Source organism: Giraffa tippelskirchi, chromosome X (genome assembly GCF_054371585.1).
Source record: "Giraffa tippelskirchi isolate mGirTip1 chromosome X, T2T-mGirTip1v1.2.pri, whole genome shotgun sequence".
Lineage (NCBI taxonomy): Eukaryota > Metazoa > Chordata > Mammalia > Artiodactyla > Giraffidae > Giraffa > Giraffa tippelskirchi.
In genome coordinates this window covers 33,986,969-34,004,670 of record NC_137289.1, presented here as the reverse complement: position 1 = coordinate 34,004,670, position 17,702 = coordinate 33,986,969, and the positions used below count along the sequence as shown (strand labels likewise).

The following is a 17,702-nucleotide window of genomic DNA, read 5'->3' as shown; positions in this document are numbered from 1 at the left end:
GGCAGGCTACAGTCCATGGGGTCACAAAGAGTTGTACACGACTGAGTGATTAACACTACCACCACATCTACCATAGAACATACATAACGCTGTAAGTGGTAACTATGATAATTATTAAGAGACAGTTAAGATTTCAGGGGCTCCAAAATCAGAAGCACCTGGATTTGAATCCCAGCTCTACTGCTTACTTAACTGTATGGCCTTAGGAAAGTCACATCCTGGGTCTCAGTTTCCTCCTCTGTAAAATGGGGATATAACAGCACTAGCCATATTTCCTTGGGGTCTTGGGAGTGAGAGTTAAGTAACATATATAAAGCAATCAATGTAGCACCCGGCATCTAGTAAGCTCTCTGATGTGAGTTTTTCATAATTAGACATCCATTTTGTGGAATGAAGATCTGCCCAAGCAGAGAACTACTTAAGAATGAACTCAAACCCACTTCTCTTTTCTCTGCAACAACCTAGATATACTACTTTGTGTAGGATTTATATAAAATAAACTTCAGATTGGGTCTTTTCAGAGAATTTGATCCTGAAAGGGGATAAGAGGCTCTTCACTTAGGGCTGCAAACCATAATACAAGAGAACCCAAGCCCCCTTTATGGTTATTACAATAGATGTGGACTCACTGAGCTGGCAGCTATTAAAATAAACCTAGGACCAAGCGTTAATGATCAGAAAGAAAGAAGTGGTGCTTCCTACAATTGGGTGGCTGACATAGATGAGGTGTGTTTTTTTTTTTCCCCTCGCTCTTTCTATTCTTGTTCAATGATTTTTGAAATTTAATTTAAAGACAAAGTGGTTTTAATCTCTCCAAGCTGTGCAGGATAGTGCTATAGAATTCATTATGTCCATTATGCTCATGCAAACATTGATAGTACACAATCTTAGCAACCCCCTAATTTATGCCATTGTTTTGTTACTATTCAAAGCCTACAGAATCCGTGAAGCCCGATTCCAGGTGAGAGAGCCAGTATACAGGTCAGCTTGCACACAGCCTCGCTCTCCATTCCAGGGGCCACTCGGCTCAGTCACTGGAGGCAGTGCTCCGGGTGCTCCAACTGCGGGATAAAGAAACCAGGGGTGTCTTCCCACAGGGGCAGTTGTCGTGGATGGTAAGTCATTTAAACCATTATTTGTGTATTAAAAGAGATGTGGATATGTTAGCGAGTCTATTGCACAATTTGAATGCATTTTAAATCTGTAGAAAGAGTTCTGGTACTGCCCTCAGACCCCAGGGGGAACCCTTTCAGCCTCCTCTGCCATTACAGATACTAAGGTACAAAAAAATTTTAAAGTACTGCTGTACTGGATACTAGATTTTCAAGGGTCCGTGTTCCTGTGGTACATTTCCTTTTTCCTAGGAGGTTTGTAAGCATAGTATTTCTAATTTGTTTTTTGGGTTTTTAACACAGTTAATATCTGTACATGGTCCTCAAAGTTGAACAGTAAAGATATAAAATGAAAAGTAAGCATTTCCTCTGTCCCATCCCTAACCATCATCTTCAAAAGTAACCATTATGAACAGTTTCTTGTCTATTCAGACAAAAAATTTTGTAACACATATTGTTGTGAGAGTAGCTGATTTGTTTTTTTTTAATCTGAATCCTATTCTGATGGCTTGAATTCAAAATGGCATGATTCTTTTAGACCGGTGTCAGACTCTGGGGACCAGGACTTACAGATGCTGTCGGAGGCAAGAGGGTGGGGAAGGGGTAGTTTCTGGATTCTGAGCAAGGATTTCTAAATGTGATCCTTTATTAAAACCTTAAAAGGAAGCCAGTATTTTCCTTTGCAGTTTTAGCTTTGGTTGCTGAGTGACCTGGGGGCAAGTCATTTTTCACATCAGAACCTTAATTTCTCCTTTAAAGTTCCTTCCAGTTGAGATGTTCTCTGGCTCCATCATTTTTACATAAAGCAGAATCAGTGAAAGGACTGGGATTTGGTGATTTAATCCTCCCTGTGAACATTTTAAAATATCTAACACAGTCATAAATGAATAGTCTCTGACTCAGAACAGTCATTTGCAGACTGTGTGGGTGGGTTGGTGTTGGCAAGTAAAATTACAAATGTAAAGATTTACATTAATTTCGAGACCAAGAAGCTGAGCAACAAAATTACAGCTTGGAGTTTGGGTCAAAGGAGGTCTGATTTACCTCAAAATAGTTAATATCCGTCTTTTCAAAGCCTCATCTTATTATCTGTAATATGCACTTTGGTAGGCGAGTGGAGATTTATTTGAACAACAAATACTGGATGCTACAATTTCTGGACACAAAAAAAGTACCTTGTGTTCCACTCAAAATTTTTGCAGGAGCTTTCCCATCATATTCAGCCATTTATTTGGCTTAAGTGCAGGTGAACAAGTTCAGATGCATGGTGCTCTTCTTAGCCAAAGGCTTAAAAGGGCCTTTGGTATCCCGGCAACAAATATAAACAATGTTCAAGTGACAGATTGGGCAGTATTTTCGCTATACCCTCTTCAGAGACACAACTGAGTTACAGGCTAAAAGTATTAATCCATGACTGTCAGTTGAAGAGAGGTCCCCATCCTGGGATTTCATTTCCTTGGGTGACTCTTGTAATGAGGGGAGGAAATTTAGCACTGTTGAGATTTAAGGGAACTTCTGGGATCTAATCACAAGAAGCGTTTCACCCTCTCTAATCGTTTCACATCCACAATGGAGATGGTTGTGGCCATAAAGACATAACCAGGGCAAAGTCTTTGCTAGACCACTATTGACAGATCAGCTTCCTAGGGCTTTGTGTTTGGGAGTGCAAAGGGAAACGCTTCTGTCTAAATGAGCTTCCAATGCCCTGCTGGGCGAGGAGCAAATGTACTCTCGTGATGGAGAGAGACGTGCCAAGAACCTAACGATGCTTCACCCTCGAAGCCACCCACTGCATGGGCCCTTTCCCAGCCCTGGGAGGTGCCACAGCAATCTATTCATTTGATCATCGGGTTTTGTAAAATGTTCAAAAGATATGTTTGTGTTTTTTAAAAGGGGGCACCCAAATAATATAATTATATAAACTGATATCCCCACAAAACCTGCATCTATGCCTGCTGGTGGAGGTGGAATAGATGAAGGAATTCGGAGGCAACCCTGTACATGAGAGAAGAGGCATCACCCAGGTCTGGCACTTCCTTGTCACCTGGTTTCCTCACTGCTCCCCATCTTCTTGCCCAGGACTTGCTCATAAGACTCTTCTGGACTGGAGGTCTCATTTTCTTTTTTTCTTTTCTTTTTTTGAATTCAAGTATAGTTGCTTTGAGGGCTTCCTTGGTGGCTCAGATGATAAAGAATCTGCCTGCAATGCGGAGACCCAGGTTCGATCCCTGGGTGGGGAAGACCCCCTGGAGAAGGAAATGGCAACCCACCCCAGTATTCTTGTCTGGAGAATTCCATGGACAGGGGAGCCTGGAGAGCTACACTCCATGGGGTCGCAAAGAGTCAGACACGACTAAGCAACTAACACACACACAACACACATTGTTGCTTTACCATGTTGTATTAGTTTCTGCTGAGGTCTCATTTTCAAAGACCAAACTTTCTCACTTGAAAACTATCCAATTTTTACCTAACTGCTTTCTGCCTCAGTTTCCCCATCTGTCATACACAGATAACAACAGTACCTACCTCATGAAGATTAACAGGGTTAATATGTGTAAAGTGCTTAGAACAATGTGGACACCTGCTTTACACAATTTTGCTGTTATTATGACTGTTACTGGGCTTCCCTGGTGGCTCAGTGGTAAAGAATCTGCCTGCCAATGCAGAAGACATGGGTTTGATCTCTGGGTAGATCCCCTGAAGAAGGAAATGGCAACTCACTCCAGTAATCTTGCCTGAGAAATCCCATGGACAGAGGAACCTGGTGGGCCACAGTCCATGGGGTCACAGTTGGACACGATTTAGCAACTAAACAACAACAACGACTGTTACTGTTTTATTGGAATGCCTTAAATGAGTTTTGTTTCATCCATGGGAGACTGATGTAATGGACTTATCCCTGACCTACAGATTTCTAAAACAGTCAAGAAAATGCCACATGTCCCATAGAAGTGAATCTCTCTCTCTCACACACACACACACACACACACAAAGAAAGAAAAGGTTGTAAAGAAAGAAAAAAACACTTGGAATGCACTAAATAGGAGCATGTGGTTATGGTGATAATCCTGAACTCTTAAGTTAGAGTACTTATTTTATAATTCTGATTATTCAAGGGAGCAGAGGCCAAAAACAATCCATCCTGCCTCACACCCAGACCGCCACTGCCCTGCTGGCCCAGGAGCACTATGTGATCACCAGGGTTCCATTTGTTCTTACAGTATTTCAAGGAATCCACGAGGTCCCTGCCCGATTACCCAAGTCTATGATGTGACTCCCTAGGGAAGGAAGCTGCTGGGGAGAGGCAACACAGAGACCTTTGGAAGCAAAAGATCTCCTTTCACTTTTGCAATTCAGTTCAGGAGTCAAGAGTCCCTTTATTATAAAAACTGAGCCTTGTAGTGGGCTGACCCTAGAAGTGAAGGCCGGAGGCCGGGGGCTTGGACTGCTGGGTAAAAGCATGCTGCTTGTCAGTTAGGATAGAAAGCTGGGAGTTTGGCCACTGAAACTGTAATCCCACTTCAGCTCCATGTTTCCCTGTCTCCCTTAGGTCACATCAGACCTCTTCATGGATTAGTACCTCAGTCTGTCTACCAGGAAAATTGGAGATCAACTTTTCTTGTTTGGGTTACAATATCATTTTCATTTATTTATTTGTTTTTGGCTGGATCTTTGTTGCTGCGCATGGACTTTCTCTAGTTGCAGCATGCAGGGGCTACTCTCTGGTTGCAGTGTGCAGGCTTCTCATTGTGGTGGCTTTTCTCATTGTGGAGCACAGGTTCTAGGGTGCACTGGTTTCAATAGTTGGGGCACACAGGCTATGTTGCCCCACAGCGTGTGGGATCTTCCCCGACCACGGATCAAACCCGTGTTCCCTGCATTGGCAGTTGGATTCTTAACCACTGGATAACCAGGAAAGTCCCCATTTAAAAAAAAAAATTTTGTTGAAATATAGCTGATTTACCACGTTGTGTTAGTTTCAGATGTACAGTAAAGTGATTCAGTTATACACACATGTATGTGTTTGTGTGTGTGTGCTTTAACAGTATCAGATGCAACATCATTTCTTAAATCTTCTACCAAGGGCTGTGACTCTTCAGAATTTCTAGAGCTAGACAGATTGGATTGTTAAGCTTGCTTCTGCTGATTAAACAATCAATACAACCAAATACTATAATTTCTCTAAAACTACAGAATCACGATCATAACTAATTATTTTGACCTCCTATATGCCAATGTTGTGCTATTCACTTTGCTTGGATTAACTCTCCTGATTCTCTCAATAGTCCTGAGAGGTAGGTATTATTATAAGTTCCATTTTACAGATGATGAAACTGAGGCTTTAAGAGGTGAGGTAATGTACTCTGAGCTGTCCTTGACTTTCAAAGAGAACTTTAAGGTGAGCCTGTCCAACTATTTATTTTGAGTCATGATATATTAAAATATGAAAACTGACTAGTTTCAACCACAGACAGAATCCACTTGACAAACATTAAATAGAAATTGTAATAACCAAAGCACCGTTTACAGAGTTCATTTTTAGAATATGAGTTATTTACTATTCCAGCCAATTTAAGAATTATTGTTCAAGAATAATTACTTTAACCTAAAGCTACATTTGATTTACTCAAATTTCCTTAACTTTTTCAGGACAGACCCTCCTTTTAAAAGAAGGCTCTTAGCAAGGAATGCTGAGCCCCCTACTAAGGTTACTTGCCTGCGGCGGGGGCTATTGTGTTATTGGACCATTGCGTAAGGCTCAGCCCAAGTAACACAACCACATGACCAGGTGGTATTTGGCGCCCCCTCACCTCTTGCCAAGGGTGGGAGGCAGGTCTCAGAAAAATGCTGACACCAGGGCGCTGGCCTATTTTAGCTGATTGAACCATCTATGGAGAGACAGTAACTTGTGCCTTTTGTTCTGCTACATCCACGCGTGCTCCAAAGTCCCAAACCAAACCACTTGCCATTCCCTCACCAGGTGTTGATGCTCATATTTCTAAGCTTTAATGTACTATGACTGCAGAAAAATCACAACCTAAAAGGTGTGAGGTATGTTTTATTCAGGGACCTTTTTGAGGACCATACTCGAGGAGATGGCCTCTCAGACAGCTCGTAGGAAATGTTCCATAAAGGCAAAGGAGGAGCCAGGATACAATGGAGTTTTTGCTGGAAAAAAATAGTCAAACATCAGAAGATTACTGCTAATTATAAAAAAAACAGACATCTCAAGTTAAAGATTGTAGCACTTTTGTATGTATAGAAGATGCAAGAATCTGGGCTCATTTAAATTATTCCTCAGATATGCATCTTAACGATCTAGGATTGCTATCTTCTTTTTCTCCATTCTGAATTCCCCCTCAGGGCACACCAAGATAAGGTGGGAGGGTGGCAACTGCAGTGGCTGATGACTTGATGGCAGGCAACATTCTTTGTTTACTGAAATGGAGACCAGTTTTGTCCAGTTACTCGCCCACCCCACCTGCAAGCTGCCTTTCCCTACCTCTCTGCCAAGGCAGTCCTTCAAGACCCAGTTGAGATCACCCCTTTTTCCACAAGTCTTCCCAGACTCCACTAGCCAGTGCTTGCTGCCCTTTCCTCTGAACTGCTAAAGTAGTCTATTTATGCTCAATTCATGGTTGTAACCCCAGTGCCTGGAACAGTGCCTGGCACATAGTAGGTATTCAAGAAATAATTAAGTGAATGAACTCTAATGTTTGTGTCATTGCATAATGACTAAGTATTTGTCTGGCCCCATTAGGGGCTGTGTCTTGTTCCTCTTTATATTCCTAACATGGAGCAGAAAACTTTGTGTGGTAAATGTCCATTGGAGGGAGAAATGAATGAACGTGTGAACTTTGCTCCTTGGTTGTTGATCTGCAGGAGTCAATTTTGGCTGGATCCAGCTTCTTGCACCCTGGGAACAACTCTGCAGTAATATGCTGCACCGGGCCTTCTTGACTGGCATCTATTGTTTGCCCAGCTCCTGGGCTTAGAGGGAGGCTCTGGATACAGCAGGGGTTGGGGAATCACCGTGTTCCTGTATTGATGCTATGTGGTCCATGCTAGAGCCAGGGCCTTGGAAACCCCCCTTCCCCAAATCTATGTGAAAAATAGATACGACTCCACAGCAAGTGCCCCTAGCTTCCTGGGAATATATGCTGCCTATTCGATCATGAACCCCAAACACGGATCCCTCCATTGAGTAAATACTTGATGGATATCTGGTTGTGATGGTGACAGTGCTGAACACTGACTATCACACAACATGACTCAGGCCACTCCAAGGGGAGAGGAATAGGCATGTTACTAGGGCACCTGAGGACGCTGCCATCAGAGCTGTACCGACTGCACACCCACATGATATATTAGAGCTGATTAGACCAGACACACTCCTGTGCCTGGGCCCAATGTTCCCAGCTTCCAAGACAGCCCTGGCCACAGAAAGCCGAAGAGAACCCTAGAGTGAAGGTGACCCTCTGATCTACTCTGAAGGCAAGTGGGTTTGCTCCCTGTTTTGAAGGTGGGTGGGAAGCCCCCAGGTATTTGGTCTCTTATTGCTCACCCATTCACCCATTGTCATTTCTTGAGCTTTTTATTGTGGGCCAGACACTCTTCCAGTGGTGTATGGGTTTTCTTATTTAATCCTTTCAGCTGCTTTTTGATGCAGGTGCTGTGATTACCATTTTGCAGATGAGGATAACTGAGGCAAGCCACATGTTTATTAATAGCACCTGCAGCTAAAAACCCTGAAAGCAGAGCTCCCCCCCACCCCCCGCCCCCCAGGTAAGTGAGGGCCATGAGATGCTGTGGTTCCTGGAAAATGACCAAGGAGACCTGAGGAAGGAGAGTGGTGTGTAGGGAACCATCCGCCTGGGTGTGGAAGGACCCGATGTCTTCAGCATCAGGAGACGCCTTGGTGTAGTGGTTAGAGGGTGGCTCTCTTTCCAGTTGTGAGGCCAGGAGGTGGACAAGGTACTAAGTTCTCAGTGCCTTAGCTTGCTCAGCGGTAAACTAGGGTCAAGAACAGCACCATTGTGCGGATTAAATGAGTTAGTACTTGCGAAGCTCCTGGAACTGAGCTGGGCACAGAATTTGTGCTTAGATGTGAAATGACCACGGGGCTCTCTGGAGACCGCCAGCCTCATCCATTTAGGTGCTGGATTTTTCAAGGGAAACATTGTAGTGGGCGCTCTCATGGTGGCGACAATAGTCTGTGGCAGATGGGGAGTGGAGGGAGTAGCAGGGGGAGATGTCCCCTCCTGCCACGGAGGCGACTGCAGGCAACTAAGAGAGAGGAGGGCTGGGCACACCCTGAGGGGAAAACGAGGCTGTCCTGGGCCTGATGGCGACTGAAAGCTGCTGGAAGTGCAAGGCTGGCTGACAGATACAGGCTGGGAGACGCACCGCGCAGCCGCCGCCGCGACCAATGGCGAACTCGCCTCTCCAGGCTCAGTCGCGTCCTCGCAGCTGCCTGCAGAGGGCGCGCTGCGTCTCCGCTCTGCCCGGCGCTGCTGCCTGGGTGCGGGGCTCAGGGCGGGGTTGCGGCTCTCCACGCCGGCTGCTCTCCACCCAGCTTGCGCCAGCTCACTTCCTCCAAGTATCCTGCTCTGACCACTGTGGCTATACTCTTCCTCCCCTGATCCCCCAAAGCATCATCCACGCTTGCATAATTTAGAACTCGGATATGTGCTGGCTGGCTCACTAAGTGTGTCTGGTGTACTGGGAAGTCTTGGCTCCACAACAATATCAGAAGGGTTGAAATATCAGCCCTCCTCACCACCACACGCAGCCCCTGGCACACTGGTAGCCACAGAGCGAGTGCCCAGAGAACACTTGACTTGCCTGCATGAAGTCCCACTGTAATGACTCCCCATGGGAGTGTCGGGGTCCTGGATGTCAGAGCACGGAGGTGGCAAAAGGGGCGCCTAGCAGGATGCCTGCGTGTCCTCACTTGACACCTGAGCCTTCACTAACCGGTGGGACCGGTATAGCCCTCCTCCAGAGGCAGTGAGTGCCTTGTGCAGAGGAAACCGGTGTGCGGGGAAATCCCACTGATAATGGAACTATCTGCCGAGTCCCAGCTTCGGTGCAGAGCCCTGTGCACAGCACCCGGGACACAGATATGTAAACAGGGTCCTTTTCCTCATGGGAGGCAGCGTGGAAAAACGGAAACGAGATTTAGAGTCAGAAAATCGCCACACACTCGCTGTGTGACCTTAGTCACTTCTTCTGAGCCTCAGTGTCTTCATCTGTATCTCTAAGAGAAACTGGAATGGGAAGGCATAGGGGTGGTCAACAAGTATGGTAGCCAGACCTATAATATTTCCACTTTCATGAGGAGAATATATTTATTAAGTAATCTAAATTACCATTTCTGAGTCAAAAAATAAAATGGAAGTGGTAGCGTTTTGTGACAATCAAATGATAAATTATTTATGAAAACTTTTTGTTAATTCAAAGAGGCTCCACAAAGGCTTATCACTTTTTGCACTGCTGAAAATACATAGTAGGTGCTCGGATAAATGCTTCTTGAGGAGTGAAAATGTTTCCCATTATGAGATGAACAGTCAAGTTGTTACAGAGTCCAAGCTCACTCAACTCGCCGCAGGACAGGCCAATGAATCCAAGAGATGAGGTGTTGAGGCAAGGAAGAGACTTTAATCAGGGAGCCGGCAGACAGAGAAGATGGCAGGCTAGTGCCTCAAAATAACCATCTTATTGGGGTCTGGATGCCAGGTTCTTTGATAGATCAGAGATGAGGGGAGGGGAGGGGAGGAAGCAAAGTAAAAAGGCCATTAATTTTGCAAACATCTCCTAGAATGACAAGCCTCAGGCATGGAATGTGTTAATTGCTTCCTTCCTGCCAGGTGCAGGGGGTTCTGAACAAAGGCACTTTAGTTTAACAGTTAGGCAGAGGGGCAGGATTCTCTGAGGCTAACCATTCTGTATGATTAGCAATGAAAAGCAAGTCAAAGAAACAGTTCCAACATGGAGTCAGAATTGGCTTCCTCCCTGCAACAAAGTCAGGGTTACAAGATCCATGCATAAATGTGGAAGTTAAAGATACAAGAAGGTCTTGCATGTGTCAAGTGACTTGTTCAGATGGTTAAGTGTTGAATGACACCAGCAATCACTATGGGTGGATGGTCAGGCAAGGCTCCCTGGCAGGCAAGAGACTCAGACTCGAGATCAGCTTTGAGGATTGGATTGGATTTTGGTAAAGAAATACAAGGAAGACCATATAGACAGAGGAATGGCCTGAGTAAAGGTGCGAGGCAGGAAGGAATGAATGGTTGCAAACTGCAAGTGCCAGAGGGTAGTTTTTTGCTCACTGTTGTATCCCCAGTGACTAGCATAGTCCTTGGCACAAAATGTAGTAGGATCTTGATAAGTGTGGAGGGAAGGGAGGGAGGGAGGGAGGAAAGAAGAAGGGGTGGAAGGGAGGGGAGAAAGGAAGGGAGATGAATGAATTTGGCCAAGTTGAGACCAAAGCTTCCCACACCTCCTCACAAGTCAAGACAGACAAATGGAGATTAGAGGGACACAGACTTGTCTAACATCTCTGAGACTCATTTTCCATTCTGATAATAATACCTCGCAGAATTGTCCTGAAGATTCAAGGACAGAATGTGTATAAAGTGCCTGTGGCAACCCTCAGAAACTGTTGGTAGCCATTGTGATCCCAGCCCTGAGGCTGGAACAGATTTCTGAGGAGGGCTTTGTATACAATAGGCCATCAGTCAGTAATTTCAGCCAAGAGGAAGGTTGGGGATTTTGAACTTGAACCCTGTTGGCAGCGCGAACCTCCTATGCAAAGTGGGGTGAGGCGAGGGTTGCAGGGCGGGAGGGGAGCAGGTGCAGATGTGGAGGCTGCTCTAACTGGCAGGGGATTAGGACAAGCTAGGGCGAGGGCAGTGGAGACAGAAAGAAAGGGATGATGGGAAAAGGAGCAGGAAGGGGACTTGTTATTTTTGAAAGGAGACTGCTGAGAGCTGGCTGCAGACTAAAAGGGGAGACCGGTATGAGGTCAGAAAGATGCAGAGACCTGCTAAGTGGGTTTTACTGCAAAGAGCGAGGAGCCAGGTGCTGTTGGAAGCCGCAGTCAGAGTAGAAGAACCCAGAAGGCTCACAAGGGCTTCTGTTGTCCCTGGTCAATGAAAGTCACCAGTTCCCAGACCCTGCAAGATTTTCAGACAATGGTATTTTTCAAGGAATTTTAGAGACTGTGTCTATTTTCCTCTCCTCTTCTCCCCAAGTGTCAGAGATGCACAGTCCACAAGGGGGCAGACGATGTCTGGCAGTGTCCGATTGCCACTGAAATGTAGTGATATTAAAAGTTGATCTTCCCACATAGATACCCCAGCTGTCCAAACAAGCACAAGCACGAACAGGATGTTGGTGTCATTTATTTCCCTCGCCTCATTAGCTGCACTGCCAGAGGTGTGCGAGTGTGATATGGCCATGAGGTGAGCAGCAGGAAGCCACAGAGCCATTGCCTGACTTCAGGGGGGTCATTGGTCATTGCTCACACTTGACGCTGCCTCCTGCTTTTAGCTCCTGGCTTCCTTGCTGTTTGCATCTCCCTCTCGGAGCTGAATAGAAGCAGAGTCTGATGCCCAGCGGGGTGTGATGGTGAGAGCAGAGCTCCTGCAAACTGAGATCAGTCAGGCAACTGCCCACTCCAAGCAGAGCCCAGGACTGGGTGTTGGGAGGAAAAATCCAGAAGAAACAAAAGACTACCTTAACGAACTGAATCTAATGGAAGAGAACAGGTAAACTCACATTAGTTCAAAGAATGGCTCTGGGATCAGAGAGACCTAGGTTCAGATCCAGCTCTACCACTTTTAGATCTGTGTCCTAGGACAAGACATTTAATTTCCCTGAGTTTCAGTTTCCTCATCTGGAAAATGGAGTAAGGAGAGTTATTACTCAGGAGAGTAATAACAGCACCTGTCTTACCCTGTGACTGTGGGATTTCAATGAGATAATGTGTAAATGAGAGAAAATCTAACAATAGCTCTCTCCAAGCTGAAGTCCTTGGAACTTTTGTGTTGTTTTCTTTTGTTTTTGTCTGGTTGGTTTTTTTGACTGCATCACGTAGCATATGAAATCTTAGTTCTTTGACCAGGGATCAAACCCATGTCCCCTGCAGTAGAAGTATGGATTCTTAACCACTGGACCACTCGGGAAATCCCCTGAAGACCTTGTTATTGTTAATAGTAATAATAAAGCAATGGGCTACATATTGAATACAGAAAAAACTTGGAAGACACAATGGCAGGTGCGTAGGAGGTAAGTTTTACCCTGAGTCATTGAAGGTGAAGAGGCAGGAATGGTGAGAGCAGAGTGGGGAGGGCATTCCAGGAAGAGAGAAAGAGTGGATGTCCTCAGACTTGGTGGGCGAGTTCACAGATCGGCCCACTGTGTCTGTGCTAGCAAGGACAGGGCTGCTGCCCTGAGGTTGATGCAGCAGGACCCTCGGGAGGCAGTTGAGTCCTTATCTCAGCAGGAAGAAGCCAGGGAAGAGATATGAGGGAAAGAGTGTCTCCAGGGACTATTGCTAGAAAAGTCTCTTGGTGTCCAGCCTCAGTGTGTTAGAAGATGAATGCAAATCCATGAGAATAAGTCTATTAGTCTGGGTTCTCCAGAGAAACAGAATGTGTGTATATATTATAATAGACATTGGCTCATGTGATCCCTGGTGACTCAGATGGTAAAGAATCTGCTGGCAATGGAGGAGACCCGGGTTTAATTCCTGGGTTGGGAAGATCCCCTGGAGGAAGGAATGGCTACCCACTCCAGTATTCTTGCCTGGAGAATTCCATAGACAGAGGAGCCTGGCGGGCTACAGTCCATGAGGTCAAAAAGAGTTGGACACAACTGAGTGACTAATACTTTTTCACCTTCATGTGATTATGGAGGCCAAGAAGTCCCAAGACCTACCGTCTGCAAACTGGTGATGTAACCCAGTTCGAGTCTTAAGACCTGAGAGCCAGGTGGCCAATGGCATAAGTCTATGTCCAAGTCTAAAAGCCCAAGAACAAGGAGCATCTGTGTCTGAGCCCAGTAGAAGATGGACGAATCAAAAAGAGCAAATTTGACTTTTTTTTCTGCCTTTTGTCCTTTTTTGGGGGAGGGTGGGGGACCTTCAACAGATTGGATAATGCCCGCCTACACTGGGGAGGGTTGCCTTCTTTACTTCTACAACTGATTCAAATGCTAATCTCTTCCAGAGACACCCTAACAGACACATCCAGAAACAGTGTTTCACTAGCTATCCCTCAGCCTAGTCTACACAGAATTAACCACCAGGACAGCAAGCTAAGGAGAAGAGTCCCAGGGACTGTCTGTCTGCAGGAGTACCCACTGTGGGACTAAACCGAGAATACAGAATAAGGGAGTCAGAAAGTTTCTTTGTTCTGAATCCTAAATGCACATCTACAATTCCAAGGTGATGACCCAACTGGACCTAGAAGTTGGCTTCTCCCTCACAAAAGCCTCAGCTATCAGCTACAAAATGCTCTTCCCCAGGCAGTACCCTCCCCACCCCGACTCAGGGGCAATAAACTGGAAAGACGCTCTTGGCATTTTTTAGTCCCTGGGGCCTGGTCTAAAGGCTTTCATTTCCATGCTGATCTTATAAAGAGATCTTTTTTCAGGCCTTGATTCAGGGCCAGCTGAGCTGGGCTTATTTCCTGTCTACCCAAATGGTATGCACCCATATAACCCTTGGGTACCTAGGCCCTTGGAGGAAAGCCTTGGCCTAAATAGCCCCAAACAAGAAATCACAGAAAAACTTTTATATTTAACCTTAGGATACCATAAGTGATTTTTTGGCAGCACACTTCCCTTCCTAAATAGGGTTGGATTAGGCTAATATTAAAATTAACTTTATGAGAGGCAGTACCACAGAGTGCTTAAAAGCCTTAATAGTGCAGTGGTTATGGGCTTGTAACCACTGTCTGGTCACCACCACTTACTAGCTGTTTGTCTCTCTGAGGCTGAGTCTCTTCATCTATAAAGCCAAGAGGGCCACAGTCCCTTCTTCACTGGGTGTTTGTGAGGACTGCATGAAATACAATACACGTAAAGCACTTAGCCCGAGCCTGGCCCACGAAAGCGTTCCGTAAGGGTAGTGATCATAGTGAGAAAGGAAGCCGGCAGGTAGTGGGGGGCATATGAGGAAAAGTCAGACCAAGATTGAAGACTGTCAGCATACAATCCAGAAAAAAAGTACTCCACACTAGAAAATTGATGGTGTCCATTTGTTATCCTGAAAACCACCAGAACTGCTTTCTTGACCCTTGTTCTCAGGCTTGGGCCAGCTCCTCAGCCCGGTGAGGCTCGGTGAGCAGGCAGCATTGGCTGACGACCAGCCAGACACCCAGCCTGTTGAGAGACACTTTTCTGTGCCTGGGGCAGGCCTGGCTGGGGAGCCGTGTGTGTTTGCCAGGTGAATGGTTCTTACCACGCAGTCACCTTTGTCCATGAAGCAGGGAGGAGGAGGCCGAAGCTGTGGAAGGACAAAATCCCTTCTGCCTTGGGCAGGCCTCACCTGCCTCTGCATTCTTGTCAGGTTAGTAGTTTCTTCATGGGACATGTTTGGGGGAAAAAAAAAAGACTAGAAAACACACTTTTTTTTCCTCTAGTGAGGACATCATAACAAAAACCTCTTGAAAATAACTGGCATGGCTAAAGCCTGGCCTGTGTCCCATGCCAGGTAGACAAATTGGTAAGTTCAGTCTTTCTGTCCTGGTTCATCCATTACCCACAACCCACAGCTCTTTGAACATGTCCTTGTGAGCCCTTATCCTGCTGTTGACTTTCCTATTTACTCATCTTCATGTTTCTCTCTCCCTCTTATATTGTTTATTTTTTGCAGAGGTCATATACAGGTAACATGTGCTTCTGAGACAAAACTCACAAGGCAGAAAGGGTTTGCTGTGGAAACATGGTCACCTTCCCACCATGGGTCCCTAACTACCCCCAGGTGATCTCTGTCCCCAGGTCCCACCAGGACCCCGCTACCCCCGTCCCCCACCCCCCGCCAGGGATTATCATCTTTGTAGACATGAGCATGAAAGAGGTCACCACAAATGGCAGCATTCTTACTCACGTTTGTATTCCGGGTGCCCAGCAGAGGGCCAAACACACAGGCCTGCCGAAAAAGTATGTTGGTTGCAGGCTAGTTTGCTCCAAAGTTTGTTGCCCTCACCCATGCCCTGGGAGTCCATTCTGTCTAATTGAGTTTCCCACAGGCGTACCAACACGTTACCCATTTGGGCTCTGACTGCTTTCTCAGAACTGAGCTTTATGAAGAGGTCACTGGGGCCTTGCTGACTGTAAACAGCAGGTCACCTTTCACATCCGAGCTCAGAAACGCCATCCTGGTACACTCACTTTCTTCCCTGCTGTTTTGTGTCAAGCCAAAGCTTAGCTCTGGCTGCTCTTTGGTGGTGGTTGTTGCTTGAGGCTAGGGTTAAAGAGATGCCATGCTCATCTCTGGGGAGTCTCTAAGCACATTCAGCTCAGAATTTTGGCTCATGAAATAAAATGCAGGAGTTTCGGAACCATGGCAGTATGTCTCAGCCCCTGCTAGAGCTGGCTTTTCCAGAAGCATCCAAGCATTCAGAGAGTGCCTTCATTCGCATTCTCTCTCTTTCACACTCTTGCTCTCTCGCTCACTCCTCCTCGTGTGACTAGCGGACAGGCTGGACTCCACTTGATCTATAATGAAAGCGCCCAAGGAAGAAAGGAGGGTGGGGAGGGAGAAGGGCCACTCCTTGTCCTGCTCTGTTCTCACAAGGTTTGCAAACCCAGGGGGGCAGCAGGACACAAGGGTAAAGAGAACAGGGTCTTGGGTCACACTACCTGGGCTGGAGTCCTGACTCTGCCACTGATCAGCTGTGTGACCTTAGGCAAATTATGTAACCTCTCTGCACCGCGGTTTTCTTCAACTGTAAAAATGGGGATGATAACTGTACTTACTTTAAAAGATTGTCTTGAGAATGTAATGAGTTAGATTGTGAAGCATTTAAAACAGTCCCTGGCATACTGTAAATGCTATATAAGTGCTTTTGAAATAAAAAATAAAACTTTTAATGTTAGCAGTTCCCGTGTTATATCTATTTTCCTGAATTTAGCCATTCCCTAGCTGTAAGTTTCAAGAGTTTCACTTAGCTGATCTTGGGCCCCTGGGTGCATTTCTTTTCCTACTGGGAAAAAACTGAGTGCTGTCTTACATAGAGAGGAAAACCTAAAGAACAGCCAGTATCTAGGCTAAAATTTCAGCATAAAAGTGGAGTTGTCTCACTATGCTGACTCCTGCCTGCGGCTGCTCTTGAGGCTCCATTCTGCCTCTAGGGGGCGGAGCTGAGCATTCTCCAGAGCTTCCCCAGCCAGTGCCTTCTGGGAAGAGTTGCTCTAGTCGCCAAGCTGGGGGCATGGCTGAGCCTCCCCAAAGGTGTATGTGCTGCTATGGCAACGGGCCTCCACTCTGAGGAGCTGCCAAGCAAGACGAAAGCCTGGAATCCAGGTGCAGATCTGGGCAGTCATCAGAAGTCATTCTGCCCGAGTGGCAGGCTAAGCTCCAGACAAAAGGGACGGGTGATCAGCCCAGCTCCTCCTAGGCTGTCTCGCCAGGTCTCTCCTGCTTCTGCATCAACCCACCCACAGAGCAGCGTGCCTTCCAAATGACCTAGCACCAGAAAGGCATCCAAGATCAGATCGCCAACTGTGTATACTTCAGCCAGGAGCTCCTGGGAAGGGTCCGTGGGAGGAGCCAGGGACTGTCATCTGGGAAGGCTTCAGGCCTCCGGATGGGTCCCTGACAGCCCTCGGTCACTCTTAGAGTCACACTCAGTAACAAGAACCCTGGTGATCCCCACCACAGGCCCCTGCATTCCCTGTGCCTTGTGACCAGGCAGGGCTGGGCCCAGCTGGGCTAGAAGAGTGGGGGTACAAAGAGCACAGCACGTGGTTCACAGGCGTTGCCCTCTAGAGTTCAGTGCAGTTCTGTGGAAAGGGAACAAACACGTTTCCTTAACGACCAGTATACACATGGGGACTCATTCAGCAAAGGTTCTTTCCACACCTGTTACAAACGAGGCCCCGTGCCAAGTACTAAGGGGAGGGGCAGAGGATACAGAGATGAATTAAGTGTGGTCATTGCCCTTAAAGACTTTGTCCTCTACCAGAGAAGCCAGCCATATAGGTAACTAGCTGTAATACGAGACCCAACTCTTTAACTGCTTTGACATTTGCTGAATATATCTTCTGGGCGGGGCACAGCAGAGAAGGAGAAAGAGAAAGTTTTACCCTTGACAAGTTCATATCCCAATGAGGGAAGCAGAGAAGTAAGAAGACAATGATAATATAATGTGACAAGGATGCTGATGGGGTGAGCAGACGGAGCATTGGAAGCAAAGAGCAGGAGTGCCTAACTGACACTTCGGGAATCTGGGAAAGCTTCCAACAGGAAGTTCCGAAAAACCAAGACCCACGGCTGCCACTGGGCATGGCTACAATGTAAAGGGTGCCTCCTGGAGTTGCACACCACCATTTGTGGTAGCCCAGACTGAAGGG

The 17,702-nt window shown here is 46.4% G+C and overlaps 1 long non-coding RNA gene across 1 annotated transcript; it reads left to right on the top strand.

The window, feature by feature from the left end:
• Nucleotides 1–932: 932 nt before the first annotated feature.
• LOC145535371 (uncharacterized) lies at nt 933–16,228 on the top strand. The gene is made up of 2 exons (XR_014075394.1): nt 933–1,115; nt 11,673–16,228. It is a non-coding gene; the product is annotated as an uncharacterized LOC145535371 (long non-coding RNA).
• The last annotated feature ends 1,474 nt before the right edge of the window (nt 16,229–17,702 follow it).